Source organism: Mesoplodon densirostris, chromosome 18 (genome assembly GCF_025265405.1).
Source record: "Mesoplodon densirostris isolate mMesDen1 chromosome 18, mMesDen1 primary haplotype, whole genome shotgun sequence".
NCBI lineage: Eukaryota > Metazoa > Chordata > Mammalia > Artiodactyla > Ziphiidae > Mesoplodon > Mesoplodon densirostris.
The window spans coordinates 21,276,839-21,286,267 of NC_082678.1; positions in this window are offsets into that span (position 1 = coordinate 21,276,839).

Sequence of the window (9,429 nt, forward strand, 5' to 3'; positions counted from 1 at the left end):
ATCGGTATTGTTGAAAGAGTGAATGAATGGGATAAGGGATCATACTCTGAGAGCACTAAGAGAGCAGAGGACAGTGCTTATAAAAGCCATTGAATCACTTCTCATGCCTCTTTCAGAACACAGATTAAGGTCAGGGCCAAGAGAAGAAATTTGCTGGGAAATTGGGAATGCTGGGAATACTGCTGGGAAAAGAATAAAGGATAATAGGTATCTTTTTGAGAGTGTGATATGTACCAGGCATTGTACGAAGGATTTTGGTTTTTTGTTTGTTTGTTTGTTTATAAATGCATTTATATCCTGTATAAATCAGAAAAAAATGGCTTCTCTCTTCAAGAAGTCTGTAATATTTTTCCACCCCCTTGAAACTGGGCATGGCTTTGTGACTTGTGCTAAGGTTTAACATGCATTATCTCACTTCATCTTTACAACGCTATGAGGTGGATAGAATGACCCCCATTTCACAGATAAGGAAGCTGAGGATCAATGAGAAAATTTACATTTCCTCCAGATTTACATTTCTAAGAAGTAGCAGCGTTGGGATTAGAAGGCAAATCTGTTCTCAGACCTTAGAACTTTGGCTAATTATTCAAAACTCAGGGTTGGATGCCTGGCGTTTGCGGTCTGTTAATCCGATCTTGTGGGTGTGGTCTCGATGCTGCACTGACTTCCCACTGCACCTATAACCTCGCCACCCAAGGCATTTCTCTCCCCACATGATCCCTTCTCACCCTGTCCCCCGCTTTTCTGAGGTTTCTTTCTTGCCAGTTTCCTCTTCTCATTGTGAAATGGTTTTCTCTCTGTTGCTGCCTGTCCCTGCCCTTAGGCGAGAGGCCCTGAAATTGATTCGCTAGCGTTTGCCCTGACCTGTCTGTAGCATCTCACATCACACCCGGGGATGCTTTGCCTCTCAGCTTTATTAATCATGTCAATTTGACATCGTGTGTGTTTTATGGTCTTTACTTCCGCCCCTACTTTGCCCCCATTCAATTATGTTTACCTTTTAGAGCAACACTGGAAGGGAAAAATCTATTCCTCCTGCCAGCTGTTTAAAAAAGAAAAGAAAAGCGCTCCTTACACACACACACACATTTCTGCCTCTAGTTTTCCTCTTTAACACACACAGATAAATAGGACAGATGAGCAAAGCCCACCTCCTTGTTTTTTTTGTTTTTTGTATTTTTTTTTTTTTTTTGCGGTACGCGGGCCTCTCACTGTTGTGGCCTCTCCCGTTGCAGAGCACAGGCTCCAGACGCGCATGCTCAGCGGCCATGGCTCACGAGCCCAGCCGCTCCGCCGCATGTGGGATCTTCCCGGACCGGGGCACGAACCCGTGTCCCCTGCATCGGCAGGCGGACTCTCAACGACTGCGCCACCAAGGAAGCCCCACCTCCTTGTTTTTAATAATGAGCTGTAGGCATGTTGTCTTGAGGTATGAGGATCCCTAAAGCAACACGTCTCACACTTTAATGAACATATAAGCCACCTGGGGCTCATGGAAGATACAGATTCTGATTCTGTAAGTCTCGAGTGGAACCCCAGATTCTGCATGTCATGCCAGGGAGTAGCAGGGTGATGCTTTACATAAGGCTCCAAAGTTTCCCCTTCCCTCTTTCTTCCACGCCTCCATTTTCGTCCCTGACGTTTCTCATTCTCCATCATTCAAGGAATGCCCTTGCCTCGGAAGCTCTTCTGGGCTTCCCGGTCATGCAACATCTCCCAAGAATGCTGTGCCCATCTCAGTGGCATCACCTTTTATGGCTGAGGGCCTTTTATGGTTTAGGTTGGAGTCTCCCTTCTAAGCCCTTCCGAGGATAAAAGTTCATTGTCCCTGGCTGGGAGACAAAAGAAATGCATTTTGCTGGAGCCAGTTTTTCCCCAAAATGCTAATGGTACCTTTATCTGCGGGTAATTAAAGCTCTGACAGATGAATGCGTAATTATGCATAAGCCGGACTAAAATGATCACCTTGGTCTTTCATCTTTTAGCTTACTTCATTTAGAGAGGTAACAGTCTCGGGCGTGCTTTAGAGAATAGCTATTTGGAGGTGTCTGAGTTGGGTGGAGTTAGTTGGGGGGCCAGCCTCTCCCACAATGACTGTGGTGTGTGAAGGTCTGAGCTGTCTCTGTCTCCATGGCGTAGTGGCTTTGGGTGGCTGAAGGGCCCTTGGGGAAGGCATAAAATTTGTCATGATTTGCCAGACTGTTTGGAAGTTCAAGCTATGGCCTGTGGATCTGGTCCAATTCTGGATGAAAAAGGTGACAGGCTTCTGCTGCCTCTGGTACTTGGGTCACTGACCTCCCCTTGACCTCTCCCTGTTTGAGAACAGGCTTACCCTTCATTCTGACTGCCCTTGACCATAACTGTGCTAGCTAGTATCACTGTCATCCTGTGACCGTCTCACCCAGGATCTGAGTCAGTGCTGACTCCTCCTGGGAAGATGCTCCTGGAAGCAGAAAGAGTGCTAGATAAGCTTCCAGGTCTCAAAACACCTACGCCAAAAGAGATCCATAGAATGATGGTAGAACTCATGGGTTCTAGATTCCGAATGAGCTCAAAACCCCTCTCTCCCTCGCATGAGCTCTGCAACAGATGACCACTTGTCAAACTTCTCTGAGTGTCAGATTTCTCAGGTATGAGATGGAGAATATTATTGTATCAACTTCATAGGATGGATTCGGTGAAATGAAGTATGCTTTGGCTTAGCACGTGGTCAAGCTATTGCTTTGGGTATTCCTATACCTCTGTATGCTCCTTGGGTGCTGTAGACCAATAGGAATTGTTTGAGCCACTGCCTTTGAGGCTTCCTTCCTCCCTAACACATCCTCAGAATCTGTTGGACCCTGTAAGGTCCCAAGGGATAGGGGCAATGGACTGTTTCTTTAAATGTTTGGTATGGAGGTTATGACGAGCTCTCATCTGATCTCCAGAAGCACAAGGACTCATGTGAGGGCCAATTAGCTGGGTCTAAACATACATGATGAAATGAAAGAAATCATCTGAAGGCATTCAGGAATAAGTAGACCTTTGATGGATAACTACTACCTCTGTGTTGTGTATTTTTCACAGATGTTAATTTATCTTCGCCACGAAACCACACGGTAGATTTTTCTACTTTCATTTGACACACGAAGCTACCAAGGCTTAGAGAGGTTTATATCCCCGTTTATATCACTGTTTATATCCCAGTTTATGTCACTGTTAACCAATCCTTACGGGGATCCCCTCTCCCATTAAAGACTTTGACACCACAGTCCTTTTAACCTGATGTTCTGGCTCCTTTTTCTTTCTTCAATTCACAGGCAAGTTTCTCCAATGTACCTCCCTTCCCTTGTAAGACATTCATCCTTCAATCCCCTAAAACCAGGCTTCCACTCCCAGCTGTCTACTGACACTGTCACTCAAAGGTCAGCAGTAACCTACCTCTTCATTGTCACCTTCAATCATCTTTTCCCACTGGGGCTTCTCTTTCTTTTCTGGCACGTCGCGTTGTTGATGGAAGCTTTTTCCTTAGTGTCCAAGACAGTATATCATACTTATTCACTGCTTCCCTCTTGACTCCCCACTTCTGTCTCTGCTGCCTGTTTGTCCGTCCTTATGCCTATGATTTTGGTCTGATTTCCATATGACGTTCCTTGAAAAACTCATCGACTGTCACAATTTCAGCTCTATCCTTTATGCTGACCGTTGTTCAGGCTTTTCCTCTAACGAGCTGTAGGCATGGCCACCCCAGCTGTATCTCTCTAGATGTCTTGTCATGATTTCCACAAGCCTAAAATAGAAGTCTCTGTCCCTCTTTGCTTGTCCTTTCACCTTCTGATTTCTCTGTTTTTGCCGAGGTACCATGGCCCCCCAAGAGAAATCTCAGTTATCTTTGATGACTCTGTAGTCTGACCCTCAATATCAACTTTGTATCCAAATCCTACAGCTTCAGTTCCTGACCCCTCGGCCCCATCCCTTTATGAGGCCCTGAACACCTCACAACTGGCTTATTGGAGCGATTTCCCAAATGCTTTAAATTCTTTCATTAGTTCTCCAAACTAGGACACTCTGCACAACCCAGCCAAAGTATTTATTCTTCTGGAAATTCCACTTTTATTATATTTGTCTGCCTGGAAAGCCTACAAAACAAGTGACACAAGCCTTAACTTGATTTGAGAAGTTCTCCGTCATCTCATTGTCTTTCCAAACTGCTCTTCCACTGATCACCTGCAGAAACGCCTGGCTCAAGTCAAATTAGACTATGTTCTAATTAGGATTAAGTTCATTGTCAGTAACAGGGTAATCCCAAATAACAGAGACTTAAACTACTCAGAGGCTTATTTCTCTCTTATTTCAAAGACCCAGTCTAGGCAGCCCAGGACAGGAATGTCGGTGCTGCTCCACCAAGTGCCTGGAGGCCCAGGCTGCTTCTATCTTGTTGCTCTCCCTTGTGTGACCTACAGTGCCAAGGTCACCAGGACAACGATTAGCCATTTCAGATCCAACTATCAAACCCACAGTCCAGCCAGAAAGGAGGAAGGAGTGAAGGTTACAGTTTTTTCCTTTGAGGACATTTTCTGGAAATTGGATGGCTTCCACTGAAATCTCATTGGTCACAACTGAGTCACGTGACCATATGCAGGTGCAAAGGAGACTGGGAAATGTATGTTTATTGCTGGGGGGCCTTAACCCAGCTAAGACTCAGGGTTTTCTTACTAAAGCAAGAAGGTAGGAACAGCTAGTGAACCTTGCTACAGCCAACCTTTTCTGTTCCTCAAAGCCATGGATATTTTTGTCACCATGCTGGTGCAGAATGGTCTCTTTGCCTGACATACTCTCTGACTTATCTAAATCCTGCTTCTCAGAGAAATGAGGGAAATGAGCATTGACCTTGGACTTGCTCAATACCAGGTTCAGATCTCAGCCTTCCCACCCTCACTTGCCCTAAGACCTTGGACTTAATGCTGCTGAGCCTCAGTTTTCTCCTCTGTCAAATGGGATAGCAAAACTAACGTGGGTTATTATTATGAGGATCACACAGGGCAGGGTTTTTTTTTTTTTTTGCCACTTTATATTCTTTCATTGCAAAGCCACCAGTTAAATATGGCCCTTAACTTTAAAAGCAGCACTTTTTTTTTTTTTTTTTTAGTTTCTGGGCATAATCTATTTATTTTTTAACATCTTTATTAGAGTATAATTGCTCTACAATGGTGTGTTAGTTTCTGCTTTATAACAAAGTGAATCAGCCATACATATACATATATCCCCGTATCTCCTCCCTCTTGTGTCTACCTCCCACACTCCCTATCCCACCCCTCTAGGTGGTCACAAAGCACTGAGCTGATCTTCCTGTGCTATGTGGCTGCTTCCCACTAGATCTCTATTTTACATTTGGTAGTGTATATATGTCTATGCCACTCTCTCACTTCGTCCCAGCTTACCCTTCCCCCTCCCTGTGTTCTCAAGTCCATTCTCTACTTCTAAAAGCAGCACTTTTTAATGCCCATGTTAAGTTCTTGTGGTGAAAATGAAAATATTAAAGACCTCTTTTACGTTGGCTAAATCAAGAGGGTAGATCTCATGCTAGGTGTTCTTACCACAATAAAAAAGAAGTCTCCCCAAACTTAAAAAAGAATTCACTCAGGAACAGGTGAGGATTAAAGCTCACACCTTTTACACTATCTATTAAAACATTCAATATTTCCCCTGTCCAGAAATTTCTTGAGGCCAGTAATTATATTTAATAATCATTAATCTACCTCAAAAACAATCACATGGTACTGATGAGCTATCAATCTGACTTATTGCTATTGATGTTAGGGAAATGATGATGATGTACACAGGGGAGTTTTGATAAAGCACGTAGCAGAGTGTCTGCATAGCCTATGTACTTGAGAAATAAAAGTTACTTATCTCACCAATAATCATGAGATTTATGATTTATCTCAAAAGACTCAACCCAAGTCCTTTTTCCCTCACAGATAATTTCCGCTGCATTTCAGGTTAGGACAACTGTTTCCTGCATTAAACTCTTCCAATAATACAGATTTTGTTTGAGACACTGATGTGAAAATGAATGTAACATCTTTATTTTTATTTTTTTTTAATTTTGAACGCTCAGAAAAGTTGAAAGAATAGTGCTTTGACTTTTCGTGAATTGCTACATTAAATGATGATTTCTTCATATACCTATGCCCAGTTTTTTCTCAATTCCAGATGAAATATCTCTTGAAGGCAACGACCGTGTGTTAAACAGGATGTTTCTTTAGTTTTTGATCCTTGCTTTTTTATCCTCTCAGTACCTCTAATGCTGCTTAATAAAAATGTGCATTTCACTTCTCCCTGTCTTCTCCTGTCTTTGATGATCTCCATGGATGTCAAAACAGCTGAAGGCAGCAAGAAAGGCCCAGGATAAAATTTTTAAGTCTTGTCAAAATTGTCTATTATTGTTTTAAGATGTGGTCTCCAAGCAGATGTGTCCTTCTGTCACGTCTCCTTTGCACGTATCATAACTCCCACGAGTATTCTTAAAGCAGACAAACAGTGGCTAACTGAGTGAATGAGTGCATGAATGTGTAGCTATAGAGATCCAACTTATGGTGACTGGGAGTCACTCAGGTGGTCAGTGACAGAGCGCAGCCTTGGCCCTACATGAATACAGGGCTCTAAACCATGTCCTGTAAATAGTGAGTTCACCCAGAGGCAACAGATGGTCCTGAAGATGCTTTGTGCATGTCTCCCCATTTTTCTTAGGGAAGTCTAAATTAACTAATTTTGATGTTAATCTGCTCTCGTAAGAGAATTACATTACTAACATATGACATGTACTCTGAGGCTCTGGGGAAGCTTGATGGATTAGAATTCGTTGTCTGTCTTTCTTGGACACTGCAAGGGGTTAAGATGGCTTCTCAAAGGCAGTCAGAGAGAGCCAATCACCTTCAGCATCTTACCCCTTTCATGGTTGTCATCCCATCTATTTTTCAGAAGGTAGGAAGGACTGCCTCAGAGGCTGGAGCAAAATCACTCCCCAGGTGCATACTTGTAAATATGAAATGATAACACTCTGTGCAGTGTATTGGGTGCATAAATGACCTTCACTCTACACGAAACTTCCAAGGTAGGTATTGCTATTCCATTTTAAAAACGAGCTAACCAAGAACCAAAGAGGGTTACACAAGATCACACAGCTCCCGAGGGGCAGAGGCAAGATTTGAATCCAGGTTCCTTTAACCCCAAAGTTCTTTTTAAAATTCCACAATGGAAGGCCCTCCATGAAAATTTCATTACTAAAGAACATGTTCCAGAAAACATAAAAATCTGCAAATTTGCTATAGTCGGTTGGCAAACAGGAAGTGAACATGCAGTAATGTAATTTCTTCAATAATATCCTGAACATTTTCTTATCCTATTTTTCTCTCCTCCACTGCAACTTCCAGAAAATAAACTAGAGGTCAAGGAAAGTCGTTTTGCTTGTTCTTGGTCCAAGCTCTAGAACGCGAGAATTAACACAGTCATTTTTTATTTTTAAAAAGTTATTTCTACTTTATGAAATGACCTCTTCTCAAAAATCACTGCTGGGCTTGAGATGCTAGTGGCAGTTAGGGTGCCAGAGGCCAGCTTGCCTAAGAGAAAGCAAACTCTCACTGAGTCAGAGGCATTTACATTCTCTCTTCTCTCTCTTTCTGGCACATATATATATTTTATAGCCAGTAATGTGCATGTACACCTATGACACACACACATAATAAACTGAACAGATAAAGTGCATTATTATGCCTCATCTAGATCACCAAATAACGTGCCGGCTGAACAAAGGCTCTTAGCAGAAAGACTGCAGCGTCTGTTCACTTTTGTCTCGCCCTCCACCTGCCCCCGCTTCCCCTGGCTCAGAGCACTCCATGTGAGGGCTACAAAGCATCACATTCCTCCAAAGGTTTAATCTTTGCAACATTCCGGCATGCGAGTTATTAAGAGGAGATTGTGGACGGCTGTGATGACGGCTCGATGGAGACTTCTCCTGGATAAAAGACCCTTGCCTCGGATTAGCTTTACTTCATTTGCGGTAATCCTGCCACCCCCCTTGCCTGGTTTTGCTTTTCTTGGGGCCAGGGTGACAGGGGAGGCAAGTGCAGGGAGAGGACTCTGCTGGGATTAGCAAGGACTTGATGGAGCCGACGTGAAGGTGGACAACATTCTTGGAGGAAACTGGGGAGGGGTCCAAGAACTTTACTCCATGGAAGATGGAGTTTGAGCAAGTCCCTGCCCAAACAGCCTGGGTTAAGGGGATGATCTCTAAGGTTTTTCTTTAAAACGTAAAACGAGGCCAAGCTACTCAGCTGACATTGAGGTTGACATTGACCACAGGTCCCAGTGCACCAGTGGGCAGTGCCCATATCCTAAACGGGCAGTTACTTGTTTGTTTCAGCCTTTCCATTTTTCTTCTCTGCTTGCTACCTCCAATTCTGTCCAAAAGAGACATGCATTTCCTTCACTTCTCACTTGCTGTCCACAATGATTTGATGATTTCCACTGATGTTCAAATAAGTAAAGAGAACGATGTCTATGCAAGTTTAGATTTTAACTCACGCAAATGTTGTTTGTCTTCCCTAATGTCCACGCTCATGGGCAAGATGGGAAGTCACTGCTGTTGAGGTTTTAGATGTTGATGGCAGAAGATTTCTCTTCCATGAAGAGTGTGTAGTGGAAGCTCCTTAACCGTGTCGGCAGCAAACACTGAGGAGATATCTGGCACACGGTAAGCAGGCAACAGATGTGGCTCCTTGTGGCTGACGAGGAGGTTGAGAACGTGTCCCAGGAGATGCTGTGATCACAGAGACCACCTTGCCACCAAGAGCAAATGGGGCAGTGTTTTCGCGCCATGGCAGAACATCAGGATTACCTGGGGGACTTAGTAAATACACAGCATCCCGAGCATCTGTTTGTTTTAGTTCAGTTTAATTTCATTTGCAGTAACTCTCGTGGTTCTGACTGGTATGAGAAATACTCCAGGAGGAGTGACTAGTGTCCGGTAGTTAGAAGGCTGGCGATCCACCTGCAAGGGGTAAGAGTTCATCTACATCGGTAGCAAATAGAAAGGGAAAGGAAAGTGTAGCTAAAAGAGATTTCAAAGGAGAAAGGACACATCTTCGTTACTTAGTGCCCATGGGAAGTGGAAAAGAGAAGGAAAAAGTTCTGTGTTTTCAAAAGCAAGTACCCAAGAGAAAGGAAAGAGTGGGTGGGGAATCATAGAAAATGATTTCATTGATGGATATAAGGATACTAGGAGGGGAAGAAGAAAAAAATATATATGTAGACTAGATTCGAGATATAACAACTTGAGTTGTTATATTCATTAAAATCTTTCAGGATCCCCAATTTGAGATGTTTTCCCTTCCCCAAAGTAAAATTTGAGAGAGGAAACAATGAAATAGGCCTTTAATGATGCAGGGG